Raw genomic sequence first — 26795 nt, 5'->3', positions numbered from 1 at the left:
AGACTGGGTCTTCCTAAGCCCCTTTGACCTCAGTTTCCTAGTTTACATCATTGAGGGCTTGAGCAAAATAAATCATTACATTTTACCAGCTCTTTCATCCTTTGCATATTCTAGTCTTTCCTGCATATCATTGTAGCATCCTTAGAGCTTGTGTTTTTTTTTTTATGAGAATGAACACTGATTATTGTTTGTTTTTAATGCTTATCTTTAAATTCAGGATCATTCTTAGCATTATTTTTACTTTTGTCATCTTTATGATAGAGGGAGTCAGTTCCCAGTAGTTTTTCAGGACATGAGTAGGAAGAGCTTGAATCAGAAACTCAAAAACACTTCTAAGTACTTAGAGTTTGCCATTTAATAGCAGGAGCTGTGGTCATTTCTTTCTCTGAAAAGTTTTTTTTTAACTGTACTACCTTCTGCAAGGGTACTTCCACCTTAAGGATGGTGTGATGGATCCTACAGACCCTATCAGGTCTTCAGTTGACCAAGGCCAGACAAGGACAGCACTGGTTTTGTAGGAGTCATTAACTTTACCTTATTTTTACATTTTATCACAGTGTCTAAGTGTGTTGTCTGGCAAGTATCTTTTTTGTTTATAATATTATTACTATGTAATACTTATTTAGATCTTATCACACACCAGATATTATTTAAGGCTTTTACCTATAATAGGAGAATCCTCCTAATGTCATCATCATCTCCATTTAAATGATGAGGAAATTGAGATCCACAGAGGTCCCATAGCTGATGAGTGGATAGCTGGGATTTGAAGCCAGGCAGTGGGGCTACAGCATTGGTTGTCTTAACACAATTTGATATTGGCTTTTATATGTATTACACAAAAATATTAACAGACTGGATAATGTTTTTCAATTGACCCTTGAAGAGTTCACCAATAATTTTACCTTAATAAGGGATTGACTAATACTCATTCTTTTTGCCCTTGCTTTCTCCTTGTTTAGTAAATAAACTCATAGGATTCCACTGAGTCCTTGCATCATTTTGTTCCAGAGCTGAAGAGGGAGAAAGGGGGGACCCTGTGAAATTGGCGATGCTACTGTAGATGTTACAGTAACCAAGCTATTCTTCTGCCTTTTTCCTTTTTAATATTTTTATGCCTTCAGTGACACAAAGGCCTGCAACAATCATTCAAACACCAAATAAGTATTGAGTGCATATGCTGAGCAAGGTAATGTGCAAGGTACAAAACAGCTTTACCCTTCAGGAGTCTTAGAATCTATGAGGGCTGCCACTGTATTTTGTGACTTGTCATTCAACCCTCCATGTCTGAGCATCTTGTACATAGGAAGCCCTCAGGAAGTATTACTGGAATTTTTGGATCCATTGGGTAACTTTTGATGGTGTTCTGATTATGTTACTACTAATACTCACTGGCGTATTTTCTCTCCAAGCATCAATGTTTCATAGTTAATTGTTTCACTTTATGCATCCCAATATACAAAAAAAAATTCCTCTTTTTTTCTTCATTATTTTGGAATAGTGAGATGGACTGAATGGTGGATCACTATTTTAGCTATGAAATCTTGGGCAAGTTGTTTAAGCTCTCTGAACCTCAGTCTTCTACTCTGTAATATGGAACTTATAATCACTGCCCTGTGATAGGGTGATTGAGAAGTTCAAGTGGCTTTAGTGGCTTTGGTGGTGACAGACGAAAGGCATTATTGTTTTCAGCATCAGCCATCAATGCTTTCCCATTATCCATTCCCATTTATTTAATAATGTCACTTAGTCCATCTTCATGTTTCCTCTTTTTTCCCCCAAATTTTGAAAGGGAGTTCATAAAAACACATACTAAATGAACACTGAAAAGATAAGTGAAAAAGAAGGCCTTTTTTGTGATTCATGGTATCCCCACTGATGCTGAAAACCACGAGGGTAAGGGTCATGGCTATTTGTTTTATTCATTCAGTATATAGTAGACCCTCAATAATTGTTTGTTGAGTGAATAAATATATTAATAACTCCTGAATCTCAGAGTCTGGTAGCCTTTCTGCTCTTCATGCAAATGCAAGCTAGAATCATCAGATGCTGGAGATTGTAAGTGTTTTTACTCCTGTATTTTAACATAGTTGCAGAAGCCAACCAAAGTAGGGGAGAAGTGATGTCGTGAAATAAATTTCAAATTGAAATAGCTAAAGAATGTTGGAATTACACTTTCTATCCCTGTTTGTAGACAAGTGAAACTTGAAAAATCATCCTTAACTTCATTTCAAATGAATTGACACTATAGAAGTGGGGGAAGGAGCAACTAGTCTCCCAGTCATTTGCTTCCAAATCCTTTCAACAAAAAGTATCTTCCCCCATCATTAACAATTTCTTCCTTCCTTAAGTTGAAAATAAACCACTGCTCTGCACTGTCAAGAAATCGGTCAGCCTGGACGGAACGTGAGTTTCAAACCACGTGATGCTTACTCAAATGGGCATTTCTTGGAAACAGCAGAGATGCTGCCAGGATGTCCTGTCCATTCTTACCCTTGGCTTCTGCTGTAAAAGTAGTTGAAGGTGATATGTAGCTACTATAGGCTTTCTCCTTTGCTTAGCTAATAGTCATAGAGCTCCCACGGGGAGACTTAGGCTGTGCCCAGAATGACCTGACCTCTCTTTCCGTCTGATTGCCAAGTGGCCAAGTATTAATTAACCAGTGGTTATTGTTCTCATTCTAGGGTACGTGCAAGGTTCTAGGAATGAAATGTAGGCTTAAGCCATGTTTTTGCTTGGTCAAATGGGACAAAGGTAAAAGGAGTATTTAGAACTAAATGGCTTGGGGAAAATGATCCTAAGTATAAGGGGGAGCAAAAATCTAAAGCCAAGATAAACACCACAGTCTCATGCAGGTTTCATTGGTGAGCAACTCCAATAACACATGCATTGCCAGGGCTTTCTGAAGATTTTTTGAAAACTGCTTTAGCATCGATTTCAGTGAAATAAAGGATTTTCAGATATTTGCCTGGACAGAGAAGAAACATTTCCCAAACTTCTGGGAGATTCTGATACAGAAAAACAGGAAAATCATTTTAATCAAGTATTTGTCAGAAATTGAACAATGCCGCAAGGCACCTCAATAAATCCTTGGAAATCCCCAGTGGTGCATAAGAGAACTCTCTGCTTTGAGGGGAAAAAAAAAAGAGTAAGCATTAAAATAATAAGACAGATAATGTTCATCTAGAGAAAAATAAGATGAGAGATGTGGTTATCTGGGAGACCACCTAAGCAGCCATCAACAGGGTTCTGCAAGAAGTGATGGGGAGGACTGGAAAGGGGAAGAGGGGTAGGCAAGGAGTAGGAGAATTATAAGGAAACTTCATGACTCAAGTAAAGGCAGTGGGTGACATTAAAGGAAGAATGGTCAATGGTGTCAGTGCTACATGAAGCTTGGGGAACCAAAAACAAAGAATAATTTAGATTTCCTGTTGAGGACCTTCAAAGGATCAGTTCCAAAGAGGAGAATGAAAAGATAAACTGAACAGAATTAAGGCATATGAAGCCAGGAAAGAAACACAGGCATCAGAAGGTGCAGAATTTTCTTTCAAGAAGCGCTATACCATCATCCCAGTATATCCTCAGGAGAAAGTCAAGGATATTCTCCATCTCCATTGACCATTCTTCCTTTAATGTCACCCACTGCCTTTACTTGAGTCATGAAGTTTCCTTATAATTCTCCTACTCCTTGCCTACCCCTCTTCCCCTTTCCAGTCCTCCCCATCACTTCTTGCAGAACCCTGTTGATGGCTGCTTAGGTGGTCTCCCAGATAACCACATCTCTCCATTCTTGCCTGCGCTTCTAGAAAACTTTAACATGATTTTCATGTGATAGCGCTCTCAATTTCAACAATACTCCTGCCCTTTGACTTTACCTATTGAGTTAAGTACAGACTTTTTCATCTCTAAAAGTACTTGACAATATAGTCTTACCCTACCACTTCAAGTCTATCTCCAAACATACCCCTATCTGCTTCCATGTGACAGTTTGGACTCCTGTAGTTTTACAAATATGCCCTGAGTTCTTTCATTGCCATAAATTTCATAGCCTGGAATGCTTCCCCTTCCGCTTCTCCAAATATCTGCTGCATTCTTCACCATCCATTTTCCCAATCCAACTATTCATGAATGATTTCTTGATTCCCTTCTCCAGTTAGATCCCTTCCTCCTCTGAGTCTCCAGAGCACTGTCTGTCCATCTCTCTTTTCTTTAGATATCCACCAAAATTTTCCCTCTATTCGGGACATAGGCATCCCTGCATGATTCCAGTGTTTCTCTACCATATGCTCAGGAGTGTGGCCTCAGATAGCATGCACACAGTAAATTCTCAAAACATAATTTTAAAGAAATATATGCACTTATATGTTATAGTAGATTGTATTGATGTACTCCAATTTGGACATGCTCTTAATCTTAATCCTCATTCCTGTTGGTGTGAACCTGCTGTAAATAAGACCTCGGGAAGATGTTATTTTTAGTTAAGATATGACCCATCTAAAGAAGGGTGAGCCTTAATCTCAATTCCTATAAGCTTTAGGAAATGAAGAAACTGGAAACCAGGGTCCAAGGAGGCCACAGAAAGAAACAGGAGGTCAGTGGAGACTTGGAAGAGAAAAGGGAGGACAGCGCCATGTGATAGGGAGCAAGGATTCAAGCCAAGGAACCCCAAGATTGTGGTAAGCCAGCACCATGACACTATCCATCCCAGGATGAAGCAAGCCGTCTAGCCTCTGGAATCATGAGACAAAGTCCCACTAAGACAACCCATTGTGTGGTATTTGTCATAGCAGCCTGGAAAATTAAGAGCTATATTCAAAAGTTAAAATGTTATCACTGTTTATAGATTCTTCCTCATTCTTTTCATGAGGAGTTCTTAAAGAGTGCCTTGAAGAATGAGATTTCAAAGAAAATGGTATTATCCCCATGGATATTTTAAATAAATTATTCAGACCTGAATATAATCCAGCAGACTTTTATTATCTTCTATAAAAAGTATTTCTGTGATTTATCTGGCAATTATAGTTAAAAAACCCCAAGTCAGTTTTAGTTAAGAACATTTGGTTTCATCTATACTGGCTGTACTAGCACTGCCACTGACATGCTTTATAAGCTGTCATTTTCACATTTGGTGCCTGGAAAAGTTCAGTGCATTCAGATTCTGAGGTTTTATTGGTAACTTATAAATTATGCTTTAAGCTTAGAAAGAGTAAAGAGTAGCAAAAAATGGCCCAGATAGCCTGTTAAACAATTCCGTTCACTAGACATATGTTGAGTGTGGATTGTATACTGAGTATTGAGATAGGGGTGTGTGTCTGTGTGTGTGTATATAAAAATGTAATCTTAGCTATGAGAAGCACAGAATGGGGTCATAATTGAGCATCATAATTGGTTAAATGGAGAATGCAACACACCAGAGATGGATTGGCTTTTAATAAAAGGAGATTTATTTCATAGGTTCTTCAGAGGAAAGGCAGCTAACTTTCCACTGAGGTTCTTTCTTACGTGGGAAGGCACAGGGGTGCTCTCTGCTGGTCTCCTCTCCAGGCCTCTGGGTTCCAACAACTTTCCCTGGGATGATTTCTTTCTGCATCTCCAAAGGCCTGGGCTGAGCTGTGAGTGCTGAGATGAGGTATGCTGAGCTGCTCGGGCTATGCTATGTTGCGCTCTCTCATTCAAGTTCCAGCCAATTAAATCAAACATCATTCATTGCAGCAGGCACGCCTCCTAGCTGACTGCAGATGTATCAGCAACAGATCAGATGAGGTTCACGTATCATTGGCTCAAGGCCACAGCAACAGAACTAGATGCCTTCACCTGGCCAAGTTGACACCTGACTCTTAACTACCACACATGGCCCCTAAGAGTTCTGGAATGAGGAGCCCAGGGAAATCACATTGTCACTTAAAAGTGAAAAAGCATCTAGAAAATTAAAGGCTCAAAACTCAAGCTGGGCATTCTGTAGCATTCCTGTGAGTATTTTCACTTTCTCTGGGCTCTCAGGAGCTACCCTTATTAGCTCTACCCCAGGTGTAAATCCCCATATCTTAATGCTTCAGAAGAGGGCCAGAGCTACTGAACCCTCCTCCTCAGAGTGATTGGATTGATTCAGTTGGGAAAATCCTCCAAATCCTTCTTCATTCAAGTAGATGTACGTCTTGGAGTAAACTGGGACCAAGGGTGAGTTTTGATTTCCCCGTTCGTTTAAGAAATTCTAGTGAGTCTCTTCAAGGTACCAGGTACTACGCTGAGCTCTAAAGAAAGAATGTGAACAAGGTAAACCCAGCCCAGCATTTGCAGTTAATTTGAAAAAAGGGAAATTAAACAATGACAGTACAGCAAACTAAGGGCTATGATGGGAAAATACAGCATGGTAGGGAATTTATCTTGGAGTTAAAAAATTCACTGTCTGAATTGGGTGGCTGAGCACTGGGGAATGAGGAAAGGTCACAGAGAGACGTGACTGGGTTTAAACTAACATAAGAACCACAGAGGAACTGTTGTTGGACTTCCTTTGTCTTGTTTGAATACCTAAAATATAACCATATGTTACAGAATATTGCTCTTAAAAGGAAGTCCCAATGCATCCATCTTTAGAATTTATGCGTGTGCTTTTATAGACAGAGGCAATTTGCAGCCTTTTCAAGGTAGGTTTCTAGTGCATTGTTTGGAGTTTGAAGTGTGTTTTCCCAGAGAAATATCATAAATTGTGGCAATAAATTATATACACTGTTTACTTGGGATAAAGTACTGTATTCCTGGTTTTAGAGATCTTAGAAACTATGTATGTTGCTATGAATATTCAGAATTCCAAGTTAGAATATAAGCAGGTTATCTGTCCCCTCTGTAGCTCTCGTAGCAAGAATGAGATTTCCCTTTCCCACTTGCCTCTTTTCTAAGCAAGGTGAAGAGGAATTCCACCAGGAGTGGGGATGGAGAATATGGTGGTTGGTGAGTGTTGCAGAGGTTCCTGGTACTATTTTAATGGTTTTTGTATGTATTTGTATTATGTCATTTAATCCTTACAACACACCCACCACGAGATGGTTACCTTTATTATTCTGCTAAGGTGCTGGTATGTTCCAGGGCTCAGAACTCAGACATTTTCTCTTGCTAAACTCATTTTTCCAGTCTTGCATCTGTCATCTGTGATATCTCCCTCTCCCCTGAACTCTGGACTTACAGCACCACCTGCTCATCATTTTGATGAATAATAGGAATGTACAGTTTACCATCTCCTAAATTCAACTTCTGATTTCATCCCTCTGAATCTGCATCTCCGTCTTAGCGAATGACAGCTTTGTGCGTCTAGATCCTCAGGCCAAAACCGAGGCATCCTCCTTGAGTCCTCTTCTACCCCATGTAGAGTCCATTAGCAGATGCTGCCAGTACATTAAACCCTGGATTCCCTCTGCTTTTCACTGTTGCTACTACTACCATTCTGGCCTATCTCACCACCATCGCATGCCTGTCACTTCTTAATTGGTCCCCTAGTTCCATCCTGGCTTCCTTGGTTTATTCTCCAAATAGCAGCTAGAGAAATTGCTTTAAAATGTATGTCAGTTAATGAAAATCCACTAAAGAAACTCCTCTGCTCAAAATCCTCCAGTGGTTTCCCATCTCAGTGCTAAAGCCAATGTCCTCTCCATGACCCACAGGGCCTCTTGCTTTCCTTCTGAACTGATTTCTTACCACACGCCCTTCCTCACCGTACTCCAGCCACAGCGGCCTCCCTGGTGATCCCAAGCATACAGATGTCCTCCTACTACAGGTCCTTTGAACCTGCTGATCTCTCTTCCAGGACAGTCACTCCCCCGGGAGTCTACATGGCTAACTCCCTTCCTTCTTTATCAGACACTTCCCTCTCCAAACCTATATAAAATGCACAAAATAGCAAATGACCTACACTGATGTCGACGGGCTGGTGGAAATTCTCTGATGGGTATGTGCGCCTAGGTGAGGTGGGGTGGTAACAGCAGGAGGACGACAAGTGAGGACTGGAGGCTGTGCCTGCTGAATACAGACTCACCCTCTCCACCTCTAACCAAGGGCCAGCCTTGTTCCATGGTAATTCAGACCGGCTCTCTCTTCCCTTTCCTCTTTTTAAAGGCCCAGGCCCTTAGTACATTTTTCAGTCTTTACTATTTAGTATTTGAGGTCATTCTACATGAAAAAGAAACAGATTATTAAGGTTCCATTTGGAAGAAAGAAAATGAATCCAGTTTTAAGAAATATAGAAAATAAGAGTGAACCCGTGGAGAATGGGGAAATAAAGAAATGTTGCCGTTCATGTTATAAACATATTTGAGCATCTGCTAAGTGCCAGCTACTATCATTTGAAGGGTAAAACAATTAGGTAACTATCAAATGGGACAATAGCAATAGCCCCTAAAGAGACTAAAAAAAGAGACTTTTTTTATGCAAAGTTCATAGCATCAGAATCTAGAGTATAGATTGCTGGGAGATGGCATGGGATTAGGGAAAAGGAAGTTAAGGCTTAATCTTAAAATGTGCAGGGTTCCTATTTGGAATGATGGAAATGTTTTGGTAATGGATCATGGTAATGTTGACACAACATTGTGAAATGCAGTTAACAGTACTGAGATATATAGCTGAATGTGATTAAAAGGGGAAATGGTAGACTGTATACCTGGTAACATAATACAGATTGTTAAAAAAAATCCATAGAACTACACTGCAGAAAGAAGAACCCTAAGTTAAACCATGGACTTTAGTTAATAGTACGATTATTAAAATGTGCTATCATCAATTGTAACAAGTGTTCCATACCAATGCAAGGTGTTGCTGGTGGGGTGATGTATGAGATGTTCGCATGATTGGTCTGTAATCCCACAACTTCTATCATACAGAGTAAAAAAAAAAAGACTAGCAAGTCTAAAATAACGTTTCCTACCTTTCATACTGCTCTATTCCTGGTTCTGAGCTCGGCTGTAGGAATCCAGTGTTGAACACAGATCTTAGGCATCGAATAAGAAGCTTCAAATACAGCTTGTTTTGTTTTCTAGTTAAATGTATGGGGTGGTGCTAAGGTTGGTTAGAAGAACAAGAGGATGAAGGGACCCCAGTACTCTCCTCTGAGGTATAGCTCTTCCACCTTCTTGGAATGTCGGCCAGGCTCCTTGTACTATTCTAGTTGTGGTTGTCAGGAGTCTATCAGCCCCAAAGGGGCAGCACCATCTCGATTAGCACTGAGCCCACCATGATGCTTTCAGCTCATAAAAGTGAGCCATGTTTTCTTCTGCTCTTTTGGGCAAGTTGAAGGATGATATACCTCATCATCTTGCTTCATTTCAAGTGTGGTCTGTGGGGAAAGGGAGCGCAGAAGCCAGGAAAGTCATTAGTTCTCTAAAAGTTGATTAGTGACTAAATATACATGACACCTTACTCTACACCCTCCATGAGCCCTGCTCTCTAATCAGTTTCTGGAAGGGAGATGATGTTGCAAATCAGCCCCTTGGAATAACTGGTCCCAACTGCAGCAGGCCAGTGTGTATGTGTATGTGTGTGTGTGTGTTTTCTCTTTAGGCTAGAATCTGGGTCAGCTCTTTCTTGTAAACAACACATGGCAAGTGGGAGACTAATTATGGATCATCCTGAACTGTGACTTTCTGACAATGTGGAGGAAAACTGGATGTCATTTATGCAACTGCCCAGCCAGTGTCAGCTTCTCTGCTGGGTACAAGGTTTGAACGGGCCAACAGGAGTAGCTCCAACTATGGAGGAGGAGGTGTGCTCTAGTTTGCAATGCAGAGGTCCAGTCAGCATTTGCTCCTGTAGGGGTGCAATGGGTATTGCAACTGTAGGTGAGAGAGAGAGAGAGAGAGAGAGAGAGAGAGAGAGAGAGAGAGAGAGAGAGATAGATAGATGATAGATAGATAGATAGAGCAGAGTTAGAACCCGTGAGACTCCAGAAGTTAGTCATGGAGAAAGTGGTAATCAAAGGTGTGGAGGGCTCTGGGAGACCTATCAGTTTTGAGACAGAGAAATTGTGGGTAGTGTCACATTCCCTTTGTCGCTTCAGAGCAGCAGATTAGGAACCGTGCTGTGTGCCAGTCATTATAGGAAGAAGCAAGAAGGCTCAACATATGGGAGGAGATGTATGAGCATCAATAAATGGGTTCACTTTGCCAAGTGTGGTAAATAACAACACATGTGCAGACAGAGGCGCAGCGAGGAAAGGAGGCCCTCCCAGTGTGGAGGATGCTTTGCAGGCGCTGGTGAGGCCAGTGGTGGGATGGGGATCATTCTGGGATGTACCCTGGAGCCTCTGGTTAAACATTCATGGTATTTTATCTAAGTTGGAAAATAATGCTGAAAGGAAAGAAAATGGCAAGTAAAACTCAAAGTCTGAAGCAGGGAACACATATTAGAATGCTAAATATATGGGGAGGTAAAAGCGAAATGTGCTCTCCTTTTAAATGCTTAGTGGTACTTATTCTTGGCTTACAGTCATGTCAAACCCTGGGTCGAACTCAAAATATGCCTTTCTTGAAAAGTGAACAATTGCTGGAGAATAGACAAGTACAGTGCAAGAGGCTTTAAGATGATCACATCGAGTGAATGATGGTGGCAGTACTAGTAATTCTCAAGTGACTGATTATAACTGTCAGACTCTAGGCTCAACTCTTGACCTGCAGTATCTCATTTAGACCTCTCAGTTGTCCTGATTTATAGCTCCAGAAATTCAGGCTTAGTGAGAGAAAATAACTTGTCAAAAGTAACAAACCAAAAATATTGTGGAAGGAATATTCAGACACAGACTCCAGAGCCCAGCTGCCACCACCAGTCTATCTTCTCTCTTTGGTCAGCCAGCAGCAGATGGGGAGCTGAGGTTTGAATTTGGGTCTGCCTGACTTCAAGCTTTTGCATTTCTCACTGTAGAAGCACAATCTCTTCTAAAGAGCTGAAAGAATTTACCAAAATGTTATGGAATTCTGTGTATGTGTGTGTGTGCAAGACAGGAGGACGGGGTCCTGGAGGAGGAGGAACAAGAATGCTAAAGACATGTAGCTAATTTAATCAATGTAGCATCCCTGTGAAGTTGTACCCATATGGTCATATGCTGTACCATATGTACCCCATATTACATACAGTGCCCCCAGATGTTCAGTAACATGTCCAAGGTCACACAGATAGAAAGTGACAATACCAAGATTCAGAACTGACAGACCAAGTCCAAAGCTCATACTTCTGCTACTCTACTCTCCTACTTCTGTGCATGTAAAAAGACCTATGATCCTGGGCAAGAGAGGAAGTGTTCCTGTTTCATGCGAAAGAGACAGTCACAGAGTTGTTCTGTTGAGAATGAAAATGCTGAGTTTTAATAACAGCTAATAGTGTCCCAGTCATTGTTCTAAGTGCTTCATATGTATTAGTCTTTAAATACTCAGACAGCACTATGATGTATACAAATCTTATGATCCCTACTTTACAGATGAGGGAACTGAACACAGAGAGGTTAGCTGACTTGGCCAAGATCACACAGCCAGTACACTGGAAAACTGAGAGTCAATTTATCCTTGAATTTCATTCAATTCAAGGGACATCAGAGGTTACCTTCCAAGTGTGAGGTCCGGTGCTAGCAGCTACAGCAGTTAGATGCAGACCCTACCGTCAGTATTGAGTGGAGGAGAGGAGTCAAAAAGCACAAATGAGGCTCAACAAGATTTGTACCTGAGAGGCACAAACACAGGGCAGTGGGGGTCAGTGAGACGTGATCTCATCTTGTTCAGGTGGGGCCCAGGGTGGGCTATGAAGGCAGTGACCCAGATATGACGGCGAGGATCAGTGGAATTTCAGTAGGCGAAATAGGGACCAGAAGAAAGGCTTCAAAATAAGGTAGGCTTGGGCTGTGCAATGGTGGCTCAGTGGCAAGGATTCTCGCCTGCCGAGCTGCAGACCGGGTTTGATGCCCAGAGCCTGCCCATGCAAAAATAAATAAATAAGGGAGGCTTGAGTAAGCTGGTCAAGTTCACATGGCTGTCTATATGTCTGATACAGATAAAGCCTTTAGGACAAAGTACATACTCAGTAATCGTTTGCTGCTTCTGCTGTTGACTTTATTATTATTATTGACAGAGCTAGAACCTGATGTTGAGAAATCTGATTCTTTTCTCAGCGCTGATGAGGAAGTAGATAAATCAAGTCTTCTTGTGGGTGACTTGGTTATCTGGACTGAAGCTTTGTTTTGATTTAATCTGATAGATTCTAGGGAGTAATGGAAGATTTTAAATATGGAAGTGACACGGACGTTTAGCTTTATTTGAGAAAAAAAATCGACATACTATATGCTGGATACTGAAGTAGGGATAATTATCTCTTTCTCCTTCCTTCTCTCCTGCCATTAAAAGAGTCCTAAAGTCAGGCTGTTCATTATCTGCTAATCTTTTCAGGGGAGTATAACAGGCCTTTCTGGTCTCCTAGTGAGTTCTGATCATCTCTTCATCCCCCAGGCAGCCTGTCTTTCCTTTTCTATCAGATCCTTCTTGGCTGGATTTTCCTCAAAGCTGCAGTCTCTCACCCCCTGCCTTTTTCTTCCTTTTCTCTCCATCCCTCCTCACCACTCTATTTCTTTCTAGCACCCTGTGCCCCATCTGAAAGCAGAAGGTGGAAGAGGACAGGGTAAATCTTACTTTGGCTACCATAGCAACCTTCACCTGCTCTGTGCTCACCTTTGAAGTGTCATCCTACTGTGAAGAGTTATTTCGCATATGATTACTTAGTTCATACAGAGGCTTTGGACTTCCTTTAAACTTCTTCTTGTGGCAATAATGAAAGAATGGTGCTCTCCATCCATGCTGGACTCGAGAACATATCTCCCTGAAATTGTGTGGGTGTCCCATACCACACACAAAGCATCTCATTCCTCTTTCAGTCTTTTGTTCCTAAGAAAAATGCAGCTAGAGATGGTGAGTCTGTGTCTATATTATAGAAATCCTGGTTTGTGCTGCCTGACTCAGATGTACATTTTTTTAAATACCTAATTCAGGTGCACATTTTTTAAGCTAAGTTCTTCTAAAATGAATTTATCAAATCTCTAGACTGCTATCTTCTGAAATTAAGTTATCAAATCTCTAGATTGGTATCCATTTATGAAAACTATGTCCAACATCTTTTTGTAATCCTAGAGATCCACTGTCTACCCTTTTCCATTCTGCACTGAGACTCACAAGGCTGACTTCATCAATTGCCTCCCTCACCCTCTGGTTTCTGGTTGGGCTTGGCTCATGGAAGGCACCGCAGGAGTTCAGAGAACAAGAGTTGAGGATACTTCTTGGGCTGGCAGCCTCTTCATAGATCTCAGCAACTGTGGGGCCCTCTCCACACAGTCCTGTCTGCCTGCAGGTTCTAGAAACTCCTCTTCTCGTTCCTTCAGATCTAGGGATGGTACTAGCCCAGACTTTTGCTCTATCTTTTCTGGTTTCCTTATGTCCTGCTTACACTTTTGCAGTCAGAACCTTTATTAAGCTCTTTTTGAACTATCCAATTTGAGCATGCCATCTGTTTCCTGCTGGAACCTTGACTAAGACAATGACCAAAGTTCTTCCCTTTCAGATGAGTGGTCCAGTATTGCTTCATTTGTTTAATAAATCTATGATTCATTATAGGTCATTCTTTGTAGAGGCAGATCTTTTGTGTCTTTCAGAACAACCTCCCCATGCCTCTCGTAAAAGATGGTGTTTCCTCTATCTGACTCTCTTCTCTTTTAGCAAGCCTATTTGAAACATATTTTCAAGGTGATGTCAGTTAGTTTTGTGGGAATGGTATACAAATCACCTCTCTGCTCATTGCATCTGATCCTGGGCAAGTTTGAGAGTCATCCTCCCCTTTTTATTATGTCCACTTGGAGGAATATATAGGAACCCCAGTTCCTCCTGGGAGACCATGCCCTTAAAACCCCCATTACTGCTATAGAAACCAGCACAAAAGGAGATGATGGAAACAACTTGAAACTTTTTGTTTAATTTCTTAACATTTGTAAGATGCTGCTCCCTTGGGCAACTAATTAATTGAATTATTGTCCTGTGGGAGCTCAAGGTGAACAGAGGCTTAAGACGGTTTCCTGAAGGGAGTCATGAATGAGGAATGTGGATAATTTGCTTTGAAAACCATGAGTTGAAATGGCATGCTCCAGATTCTTTCAAGACCAATCCCAAATGGTATCAAGAATAGCATGAGGTTCACACACAACTCAGCAGGTGTGAAATTCTGCAGCTGAATTAAATAGGTTCCATTATATTTCAGAAAGAGCTCTAATGGGTTTCTATGGGGCATAGCCTAAGAATATCATTTCTCTCCTTTGTAGCTCAGGATGGCTGGGATGTTTTTTTGTTACTAATATTATACAGCAATCTCCCTACGAAATGGACAAAAATGAGCAAAAGGATTGTCTTATCCGTAAGAGGACCTAGATATTAAAATGCCAAAGGAGCATCAAAACGACTCCACCCATAAGGCTGGCTCAGAAATGAAAGTTGAGGGTGGGCCACGGTGGCTCAGCAGGCAGAGTTCTCACTGCTGTGCCAGAGAACCGGGTTCGATTCCCATGCCTGCCCATGCAAAAAAAAAAAAGAAAGTTGAGGATATGATTTAATTGTAAAATGTTTATTGCTATTCATGTAAAAATTTTCTTCTAATAAGCTCATTTTGTCCCAAATATCATAGCAATTCATTCAGTGGTAGAGCCAAATGGATTAAAAACATTGTGCAAAACTGTACTCCAAGTTTAGGTTTTTATTCTTTAAAAAATTGAACTGGATTCATTTAGCATCATGCTCAATTTAAAAATAGCTATAGGCATGTCTTGTCTAGTTCTTATTAATGGAACATTGCATTCTCAGTTTTTATCATTACTATTCAGGCTGACATTGCCATCTTTAAGTTCTTCCAAACTAACCAATATCCCATAATTCATTTACTTGTTTTCCAATCAAAGATGAACTTGAATTCAGATGAATTATTCATTACTCATTTCCATTTATCCTATTCCCTTATTTCTCCTCCTCAATTGGCCATAACATGGAATCAAGGCATTGTTTCCCCCATTTGTTGCCTTTATTACAGAAAGTTTTCTATTCCATAAGCAGAGAGTTGAACGTTTAACATACTTTTGCCTAAGGACAAATAAACCCCAAATTAAGTTACATTTTGTAAGTCTTGCTCATTTTTCTCCCTTTGTGGATCATTACTTCCTGTTTTATTAAACATTTTCTATCTCTAGTCCCAGAAATCTGAAAGATGAACGTATAAGCAGATATATTATGAGCATCCAAATTGCAGGCTAAAACACTGGAGACAGCTTTTGCTAAAGTTTGAGCTCCTCTTTTTGGGTATCTTTAAGCTCAGAGATAGATAAATGTATCTGTTCTTGTGTATTGTCTTCCAATCATGGAAAGATAAAAATCTCAAGGTGAGAACAGGCCTTAAAGGAAATGTCAGCCAGCCATCCTGCTGATCCTTGTGTTCCCTCTATGACATTCCACTAGATGAATATCACCAGTTATAAGGGGCTTACTCATTGGTTATCACTGGTTATAAGGAGCATACTAAGACAGGATGTAGAGCATTCTATATTAACCCTAAATGTTAAAAGATCCATGGTTTGATGTCTACCCTCTTAACACCAAACATCAAAAATTCATTTTCCTCTTGCAGAATTTGAAGGCAACTGTGATTTTCCTCAAGACTTATTTCCTAGCTTCCTGATGCTATTTGTTCCCATGCCTTTCTTCTTTACATGACATGACTTTTGACTACTGTACAACACTGGAAAGTTCCTTCAAAAGAAATCCAGTTTTTCTTTAACGAGTAGTACCCAAAATTGGCCACAATGTTCTCTCCATGTCCAAGTGACTCAGAGTGAGCCTATTACCACCCCCACTCTCAACTTTTAAGGTAGCGTTATCCTTTTATATGGGTCGCACTTCCTAATATTGACTGGGCAGTTTGACTTGACAGTAAAGCTAATGTAAGCATCTCCATGGATGCTTGCAATTTTATTTTTATTTCCATGGCTCCTCTGTTCCCATGGCTTAACTTATGATTTTCCCCATCTTTTATATTCAGCTTAAGGCTATCTGAACCAGTACTCCTTCTTTGGGCAAACATATGACTCCCAGTTCTCATGAGCTATGCCCCATGTCCAAAAAGGTGGAATTTTTAGGAACCTACAATTCATAAATCTGAATCTCATGCACATTAATAACACTCTGAAAGTAATGATATCCAACAGAACCAGAGGTTGTTTTGAAGTCCCTTCTGGGGCTAATTGCACCAAAAGAATGGTAGCTAGGAATGAAAAATAGGGAGTTCTGGAAAGATTAATTATTTGTGTAGAAGCTGGGTAATGTCTCTGACATCCAAGTTTATTTGGTTGGGGCAGGAATTCATTCACTAATTCATTCGACAACTTTATTCAGTGGTTACTTCTTTGATTCTGAACAGATATCTTTATGTTTCACATGGTTCGTCCTCATGTAGGAACCATACTGTCTTCATTTTAGATCTCATACTGTTTGATTAATAAACGCTATTGGACTGTTTAAGAATCTTGGATGAAAATTATTTTCACATCATAGCAAAGTAATGAAATAAGTGTGAATCTTCCTCTCTCCAGTCGACTTCCTCCATTAAAATGAAGAAAATCCAATCATTTACATTCTCATTGCCACTGACTGTAATATTTCACTAAATTGTTATTTTTGTTGTTGGTTTTGTGGGGGGTGGTATGGAGAATTATTCTTTTTCTTTGTTTTAATTATTCTCTTTGGTCATGCAAATATATTTCCCTTCTATTAGGATCTCCACCCAGACTCAGACAAATATTAAAGTGACATCTCTACTATTTTCTCTTTTTAATGACATACACTTAACTCCCTGCTCATGCACTGGAAGTTTGAAACTTGTTTATAACCTTAGTAATAGATGGTGGCCACCTCCCCGGTGCCGAGTTTCTCTGCCAATGACTTGCTCTTGATAAGTCTACAAATACTCATATATAGCTTTCATTCATATATCATTGTGGAGGCTTCAAAGGACGTTTGTACACTTCATCTCAGTTGACGTTCATAGTAGATCTGTAAGGTGGGCACGCTGTGGTATATTCCCTTTTTGCTGACCTGAAAACCACAGCCCAGTTGGCACCCAATTTAAAGTGAAGAACTAAAATCCAGGTATTCTTAGTGGGTATCTTTCAGTGTTTCATAAAGGTGTCTCTTCTTTGCATCTAAAGAAGTTTTGAGGTTCTCCTAAGGAAGGCTTTATATTTTAATAGTGGAGAGTGGTCTTTCTTTTCCAGATGCATGTGATGATGGAAACTTAGGCTTTCCAAATAGCAAACAGAACAGTTAAATAAAGTAAAACAAATCCACACGCTGAAATACTATGTGGCTATTAAAATTAATGTTTTCAAAGAATATGTAATGATGCAGAGAACTGCTCTTGATTATATCGATGCTGCAAGAAAAAGAGTGGATACTAAAGAGCAGCATCCCTATTTCATTAAAAAATTTTACATGTGAAAATACACTGAAAGTAAATATACCAACATATTAGTAGCAGTTTTCTCTGGATAGTAGGATTATTATTTATTGTTATTTCTTCTTTTCATCTTTCGAGGGTTTCCAGTTCATGTTTAACTTATAAAATCAGGCACTATAAATGCTACTGTAAAACATTATTACAGTTATACTCCACAGATTTTTAAAAAAATTTCAGTTAGGGGAATTCTTTGAGTGATTCTTGTTGTCTTTCATTTATGAAATTATATTTTATAAATAAAAACATTTAAAGGAGTAGTTCATTTTATTTTTAGTGTAGAAATTTGAAATAAATAGTGCATTATTAGTGGTTTAATTCTGTTGGCTACCATCACCCATTTACTGGTTGTAACTTCCTGAGCGTGACTCATTTTTACATACTTCATTAATTCAGTCAAATCTCATTTTGAGGGCTTTCTATATTTGCCAGGGTAAACCCACCTCAATGAATATGGCCCCGTCTCTGCTTTTGAGAAATACCAGTCTGGTTTGAGGTACACACTAACAAGGCAGTAATTCCTGAGATAAGACTGCCAGGGAGGTTAAGTAATACAGAGGAAGGACACAGCAATCAAGGCGGTGGGTGGCAGCCGGAAACCCTCTAGGAAGAGTTGCTTCTTGAGCTGAAGATAGCTTTTCTTTTTAGTATGACCAACCTCAGATTTAGAAATTGGGTGACATATTTAACTCATATGATAATGCAGGCAATGGTTGCCCAATGTTTTCTTAACAGTTTCCTTATCATAGTTACCAAGATACTTAAAATTAATTTAAAAAGATAAACTTAGGTTGTGGTCCTTTTACATTTCCTTATTAGGGGGTTCTTTTAATCTTTAGAGTTTCTCTTTCCTTCTCTTTGTTTGGATGAACTACAGGTTAATAGCGATGCCAAAGAATGGTCATCTTACTCTGAGGTTCTAATAGTGATGTGATTTCGTGGTTAACTATATTACAAATCCTTTTGCATAAAATAGTACTGATTTTAATCACCTCTTCGAGTCCTGTGTCATTTCTCTGCCTCCCCCTGCACTGCTGTGGGAGGCAGAGAGGTGATTTTGTTCTTGTTTCATAAAGATAAACTGAGTCACAGAAAGATTATGAAGTGAGTCAGTAATGGAGCTGGAAAGAAATTTCAGGATTCCTTTGTTCAAAGCTCTGACTTCGAAAGTATTTCTTTGAATAAGCAAAGTAGTTTTTTTTTTGCCAAAAATGCATTCATCTATTAAATCTTTATTGAAAGTAATGAGCTTAAAATAAAATTCCATGAAGATAATCATATTGTTATAGCTTAGAACAGAAATTAAAGGCTATTGGCATAGATTAAAATGAATCCTGAGTGAGGCTTAATATTGGATCTATTTAATTAATTTGTTCAGCAATGATTTTAGCTCCTTTTTAAGAAAAAGAATAATTGAAGCATTCTCAGACCACACCTAAGAACATTTTGGGATCAATTTTAACTTACTTAGGGTGCACGGGTGGTTCAGTGGTAGAATGCTTGCCTTCCGTGAGGGAGAACTGGGTTCGATTCCCAGAATATGCATCCTCCTCCCAAAAAAAAGAATTAAAAATAAAATCAAAATTGACTCTTAATATCTGTATTTCATGCTATTGGAGGATTATGACTTAATCATCAAAATAGTTAATGAGAGGGATATTACTTTAATATTCTGAGTAATTATTTGTACTATTAAATATCAGTATAATAACAATAATAGAATGTTATTATGCATGTCATGCTAAAATATTTGAAGCAACACTGTAAATGAAGATGAAGGAAAATAAATGCATGAGTTTTTCTTTGAAAATGTCTAGCTAAATTTCCTTCATATGAATGTTATCAGAAGTTTTACTTTTTAGTTAAAATATTCATGAATTTTGGATTACTTATAGCATGAATCAAAGTTTAAAATGTGCACCATATTTTTATTTAAAATAAGTATTTTGTTTATTTAAATACAGAAAATGTTGCATTTATTGAAGTTTTAAGAACTTTAGAGTGCAGGAATGATTCTATTATGTTTTATAGAAATTAAAATTTTCATTCGCTACAATCTGATTTTATAGTTATCATCTCAAACTCTTTAAGTTTTTACTCCTATGTCAAACAGGTCTAAGATTTTGTATTTAAGTCATTATTGCCAACAAATGCCGTTTATCAAACTCCCACTTGGGCTTTGTTTCTATGGAAAATAAAAAACAGAAAACATAACCTCATCACCATGAGTCACTCAAAGTTCAAGAGCGAGTTAAGTAGAAACTTGTATTTTGCCTGGGGCTCCACAATTTGTGTCTCAGTAAACTTCATGAGGACAGAATGAATTTTAGGGACATTCACCTTTCTGTCCTTTACTCTGAGATTCTGATATGCTGAGATTAAGGAAAATTGAGCTTCCTGAAATTAATTCAGCAGCCACATCATAATTGTCATTGTCTTAACCTGTGTAACCACAGGCAGGATATTTCACCTTTTATACTTCTAATTACTGAGCTTTGAGCAGAATGGTGTGATAGGTAAAGGGTGAGAAAATAGAGCGATTGAACACATCGTAATGAGATTACTATGGGAAAGCTTCACAAAGGATATAAGGGAAGGAAATCTAAATACCATGGATTTGTCAAGATGATATTAATTTTTCCAGGTCTAGGCCTGGTTCACAAATGACTTTCAGCAATTATCCCAAATTTGCACGTGTGTTTTTGTGTGTGTGCATGTATGTATGTGTATTGTGGATAAACTATTCACTACTTCAGTTTTCATAACCAGGATTCAGGTGGTAGGTAGATCACACTTCCTTAAATATAGACTTCGACAGACTTCTACTCAGTTCCTCTGCTTCATTTCTGTGATAGAAGAGAATGAGCCTGGTGCCAGACTCCCTGGGTTTTCATCCTAGCTCAGCCACTTTTTCATTAACCTTGGTAGAGTTACTTAATTGCTTTGTTTCTCATGTTTTCCCATCTGTAAAATGGGGGTAATATTGGTACCAACCTCAAATAGGATTGTAGAGATTAAATAGGTTCATTAATGCATGTAAATCACCTAGAACAGCACCTGGTACTCCATAATGATAAGGAGTACTATTTATTATTATTATTATTATTATTATTATTATTATTATTATTAATCAGTGGTGGTGGCATTATCATTTATTTTGTAACTCATCAAACTTTTTCCCACAAGCATGTATTTTAACTTTTTCCGTTATATATTATAACATATATACAAAGCAAAGAAAGAAAAAAGCTATAGTTTTCAAAAGTCTCTTCAACAAGTAGCCACAGCACAGATGCCAGAGCCACCATGAGCTACCACACCCTCATCCTAGTTCCCTCCCTCCAGCTGCTCCAGAACACTAGAGGCCAGAAGGAATAAGTATTTTTTATCATCACCATCAACTTTTCTTCCTTTTTCCATAAGCATTTTTATTAATATTTTTATCGAAAAATATCCATACACATAAGTCCAACCATATTAAACAGTCAGTGGTTCACAATATCATCATATAGTTGTGTATCATCATATAGTTGTATATTCTAACCATGATCATTTTTAGAACATTTACATCACTCCAGAAAAAGAAATAAAAAGAAAAAAAAACTCATACATCCCATAACCATTATCTCTCCCTCTCATTGACCCACAGTATTTCAAAGTACACAATTTTTACCTTTTATCTCCCCCTATTATTTATTTATTTTTTATCCTTACTTATTTATTTTTAACTCATGTGTCCATATCCTGGATAAGAGGAACATCAGACACAAGGTTTTCACAATCACACAATGTTATATAGTTATGCAGTCTTTAAGAATCAAGGCTACTGGGACACACTTCAACAGTTTCAGGTACTTCCCTCCAGCCACTCCAAAACACCATAGAATAAAAAGGGATATCTATATAAGGCATAAGAATAACCTCCAGGATAACCTGTCGACTCTGTTTGAAATCTCTCAGCCACTGAGACTTTATTCTGTTTCATTTCTTTCTTCCCTTTTTTGGTCAAGAAGGCTTTCTCAGTTCCTTGATGCTGGGTCGTGGCTCATCCCAGAAGTCAGGTCCCACATTGCCAGGGATATTTACACCCCTGGGAGTTATGTCCCAAGTAGGGTGGAGGGAGGGCAGTGAGTTTACCTGCCAAGTTGGCTTAGAGAGAGAGGTCACATCTGAGCAACAAAAGAGGTTCTCTGAGGGTGACTTTTAGGCATAATTGTCAGTAAGCTTAGCTTCTCCATTATAGGAGTAAGCTTCATAGAGATGATCCCTAAGATTGAGGGCTCAGCCTATTGAATTGGTTGTCCCCACTACTTGGAAGAATATCAGGAATTCCCCAGATGGGGAAATTGATATTTCTTCCTTTCTCCCCAGTTCCCTAAGGGCACTTTGCAAATACTTTTTTATTCTCTGCCCACATTTCTCTGGGCTATATCAGAGCATCATACTAACCTGTCTCTGGGCTATATCAGGGCATCATACTAACCTGTAGAAATCAACATGATCTCATGCCCTATTAAAGGTTTCATGTAATTATGGTGTTTGAATAAACTGACCATACAAGTTAAATAGATAATGTGCAACCCAGAATATTAATTTTGCACCAAATAAACATCTTTCCCTTTGGTCTTGCACAGACATTGAAGTTTGAAAATATGGGCCATATCATCCTTTACCCTGAATTGTGATTTACCTTAGTCCTATCCAGATCAGCTTCATTAATATTTCTAGACAACATGGGATCACTTTTTCAGCTTTTTAAACAGTTGCTGAATGGGGTAATGCTGACTTTCATAGCTTCAGAGCTCTAACTCTGAGTCTCAAGAGTCACATAAATACCCGAAGTTTCAGGGAATGACCAGGTTGTGTATAAATAGCTCAGTATCTCAGAATTTAGAAATATCAGTTACAACTCCTAAATATATGTGAGTGCTGTAAGCACTTACAATCTAGGACCCTTTATGATAGACCTCAACTGAATAACCCATGCTCTCCATCTCAATTCTCTGAATTTGTATATTATCATTAGACCATATGAGTGAGTCTTAATAATATTTATCTTTTTGTCTGACATTCATTCACCATACTTTCCTTAAGGTTCATTCACCTAGTTGCGTGCCTTACAACTTTGTTCCTTCTTGCAGCTGCTCGAAAGTCCGTTTATGTAAACCCCACAGTACCCACTTCCATTCCTCAGTCATTGTACCCATAGGCCACCTTTATCCATTGCAAATCGTGAACACTGCCACCATAAACACTTGTGTACAAATGTCCATTCGTGTCTCCACTCTCAGTTCCTCCAAATAAATACCTAGCAATGGGATTGCAAGATCATATGGCAGCCCCACCCCTAGTCTCCTGTGGAGCCACAACACTGCCCTCCAGATGGGCTGCACTCTCTACTTCCCTACCAACAGTGAATAGGTACATCTCCTTCTCCACATTTTCTCTACATTTTCTCTAGTGCTTGTTTCTTTCTGTTCATTTTTACACAATTTGATTCACACAGCATGCAATCCAACCTAAGTAAACAGACATAGCTTCGCTACCATAATCTATATGAAGACATTTCCTTTTCTTCCACAAAGAATCCACACCCCTCCCCCACACTCCCTTGTTGACATTTAATTTTGGCGTAATCCCTTTGTTACATCCACTGGAAGCATATTACAGTGTTACTGTTGACAATCGACCCTGGCTTTCATTGATTGTACTTTTTCTATATGCCATCCATTTTCAGCACCTTGCAGTGTTGACATTTATTTGTTCTCCCTCACACAAAAGACTTTTATATTTTATATTTAATCACCATCATTGTCTACTCTAGGTATTATACTGTTTCAGTCTTTATCCTCTATCTTTCCTACTGGTTTCATATGTAACCCCAGTCCTTCTCCCTCAAGCATTCTCACATTCAACTTCATTCAGTGTACATATACTGTTGTGCTACCACCAGGTAGTATTGTGCTATCCAATTCTGAATTTTTACAGTCAGTCCTGGTTGCACAATCTGTATTCCTTAAGCACCAAATATCCAATCTCTACCCTCCTTCTATCCCCTGATAACCTGTGTTCTTAACTTTAACTCTCAAATTGCACTCATTAGTATTAGTTCATATTAGTGAGGGCTCACTAAATATGAATAATACAGTATTTGTCCCTTTGTTTCTGGCTAATTTCATTCAGCATGATGTCTTCAAGGTTCATCTACATTGTTACATGCTTCATGACTTTATTCTGTCTCACAGCTGCATAATATTCCATCCTATGTATATAACAGAGCTTGTTTAGCCACTCATCGGTTGATGGACATTTGGCTTGTTACCATCTCTTGGCAATCATAAATAATGCTGCCATAAATATTGGTGTGCAAATGTTCATTTGTGTCCTTACCTTCAGTTCCTCTGAATATATACCTAGTATAATGGGATTGCTGGATCATATGGCAGTTCTGTACTTAGCTTCATGAGGAACTGCCAAACTGCCTTCCAGAATATTGCATCATTTAACATTCTCACCAACAGTGGATAAGTGTTCCTCTTTATCCACACCCTCTCCAGCACATGTTGTTTTCTGGTTTTTTTTTTGTTGTTGTTAATGGCCATTCTAGAGGGCGTGAGGTGATATCTCATTGTGGTTTTGATATGTATTTCCCTAACAGCCACTGAAGTTGAGCATCTTTTCATTTTGATATGTATTTCCCTAACAGCCACTGAAGTTGAGCATCTTTTCATGTGCCTTTTAGCCATTTGTATTTACTCTTCTGCAAAGTGTGTGTTCATGTCTTTTGCCCATTTTTAAATTGGGTTGTTTGTGTTTTTTGTTGTTGAGTTGAACAATCTCTTTATATATTCTGGGTATTAAATCCTTATCTGATATATGGTTTTCAAACATTTTCTCCCATTGTACGCTGCCTTTTTACTTTCCTGACAAAGTTCTTTGATGCACAAAAGTGTTTACTTTTGAGGAGATCCCATTTATCTATTTCTTTTTTCAATGCTTGTGCTTTGGGTGTAAGGTTAGGAAACTACCCCCATTACAAGATTTATATAATATCTCCCTACATTTTCTTCTAACAGTTTTATGATCTTAACTCTAATGTTTATGTCTTTGATCCATTTTGAGTTGATTTTTGTATAGGGTGTGAGATATGGATCCTCTTTCATTCTTTTGCGTATGGATATCCAATTCTCCAAACACCATTTATTGAAGGGGCTGCTTTGTCCCTGATGGGTTGGTTTGAATGCCTTATTAAAGATCAGTTGTTTATCAACTGATTAATAAGTATCTTGGAGTATGTCTATTTGAGTCTATTCTGTTTGGGGTATACTACACTTCTTGGATATGTTATTTTATGTCTTTCGTAAGAAATGGGAAAGTTGCAGTGATTATTTCCCTCATTAGTCTTTCTGCTCCTTTTCCCTTCTCTTCTCTTTCTGGGACACCCACAACATGTATATTCATGCATTTCATGATGTCATTCAATTCCTTGACACCCTTCTCTTAATCTTCCATTCTTTTCCCTATATTTTCTTTTGAGGGTCAGATTTCAAATGTCTAGTCCTCTAATTCACTAATCCTTTCTTCTGTCCCTTCAAATCTGTTGTTGTAGGTTTCCATTTTTTTTCATCTCTTCTATTTTGCCTTTCATTACCATAAATTCTATAATTTATTTTTTCAAACTTTTGACTTCTTCTTTATGTTCACCCAATATCTTCTTTTTATCCTTCCTCAACTTGTTGATCTGATTTTTGATAACAGGTTTTCCATGTCTGTTCAGATATCTTGAATTAGTTGTTTCAGCTCCTGTATCTCATTTGAAGTGTTAGTTTGTTCCTTTAACTGGGCCATATCTTCAATTTTCCTAGTATGACTCATTATTTTTCACTGATATCTGGTATTTAATTTTCTTAATTAATTTATTCTGGAGGTTGTTTTCACTCTTTTACCTAGAGTTTTCTTGCTGGATGGCTTTTTTTCCTATCCATTCTTTGACATTCAGTTTAGCTTATTCTGGACCTCTAGGTTCTGTTTAAGTGATTAGAAATTTTCAGTTCTTATTTTTCTGTTTCTTGCCCTGCCTGTATGGAGCCTTTTATTCGAGAAGGGTCATCTAAGATATTATAGACCCCAGTCAGATCTTCCCAGAGTAAACAGGCCCACATCTCAGAGGAGAGAGTAGTCAGCCTCAGTTTACCCTCAGGATCAGACCCAGCAGGTTGTCAGACTTTCCTATGAAGCCTCTAGAGTCTGTGCTTTTTCTATCCTGCCCAACATGTGGCACTTGTCTGCCCACAGCTTACCACCAGTTTAAAGTGATTCAGTCCCTTTAACTTCAGCAGCTTGTCCCTGCCAGGGGCATGGTTGAGACAGAGGTAGGTAGTAGGTGGGCTTTGATTGCTTATATTTTCCAGCCCCTGGGGCCTGAAGTACTTGAAGGAGGGAATACACTTGAGCTTGGCCCCGCCCCCTTTTCTTGGGGAATATAGGCCCTTTAGGGAATGAACACTTTTCACCTGACTAGTTACTTTGTGTCTCAGACATACCTTAGTTCTGCCATTGCCGGGGCAGTGCCTGGAGCCTGAGGATGCTTTCAGTTCTATCTAATTAGCTGTTAAGTTAAAAAAAAAAAAAAGGCAAAAAGCCTTTTCAGAGTAGGACCCCTGCTCTTTGCCTATGCCAATCAAGAGCTTAAGTTGATACATGGGTCTATGTATTGCCAGGCTCCATGTGCCCCCTTTTCTTGGTGTCTAGCCCTTTTCCAGTATTTTGTGCTGTCCAACTCAAAAGGCCTCTGTTTTTTGTTTTTTCATCAACACCACGCCTTCCCTGCTGGGGCAAAAATTCCTCATTCCTTCAGTGCATATTCCAGATTTATCTGGGCTGGGGACCTGTTTTCAGGAGTCAGAATTTGTTAATTTATTCTGCAATTGAAGCTTTGTTGTGCTAAGCCCTTGCTATTGGTAAAGTGTGCTTCCTTTCCCCTCAGCAAACCAGCTTGCCAGCCTCTAGGGCTTGTGGAACTTACAGTTCTGTGTGGGGTCTTAGCCGTTCCACCTGGTCCAAACTGGTGCATACTGGGTGTCCAGTCACTGATGTTCCCCAGCAGTTGTTCTGTACTGTTCCTGGTTACTTACTAGCTGCTCTGAAAGACAATCTAAACTCCATATCTCACTAAGCTGCCTTCTTGCCCCACCTTCCACATGCATTTTTGTTTGAGCCCGTTTGATTCTCATAATACTCTT

General features: G+C 39.0%; 1 protein-coding gene across 2 annotated transcripts in view; it reads left to right on the top strand.

Moving 5' to 3' along the window:
* The window catches only part of RCAN2 (regulator of calcineurin 2), a 318690-nt gene that overhangs the window by 18162 nt on the left and 273733 nt on the right, over positions 1–26795 (top strand). The window lies entirely within an intron of this gene.

The sequence above is a fragment of the Tamandua tetradactyla genome, chromosome 5, assembly GCF_023851605.1.
Source record: "Tamandua tetradactyla isolate mTamTet1 chromosome 5, mTamTet1.pri, whole genome shotgun sequence".
Taxonomy (NCBI): domain Eukaryota; kingdom Metazoa; phylum Chordata; class Mammalia; order Pilosa; family Myrmecophagidae; genus Tamandua; species Tamandua tetradactyla.
Note: the sequence above shows the minus strand (reverse complement) of the source record. Positions and strands in the feature narration are given on the sequence as shown.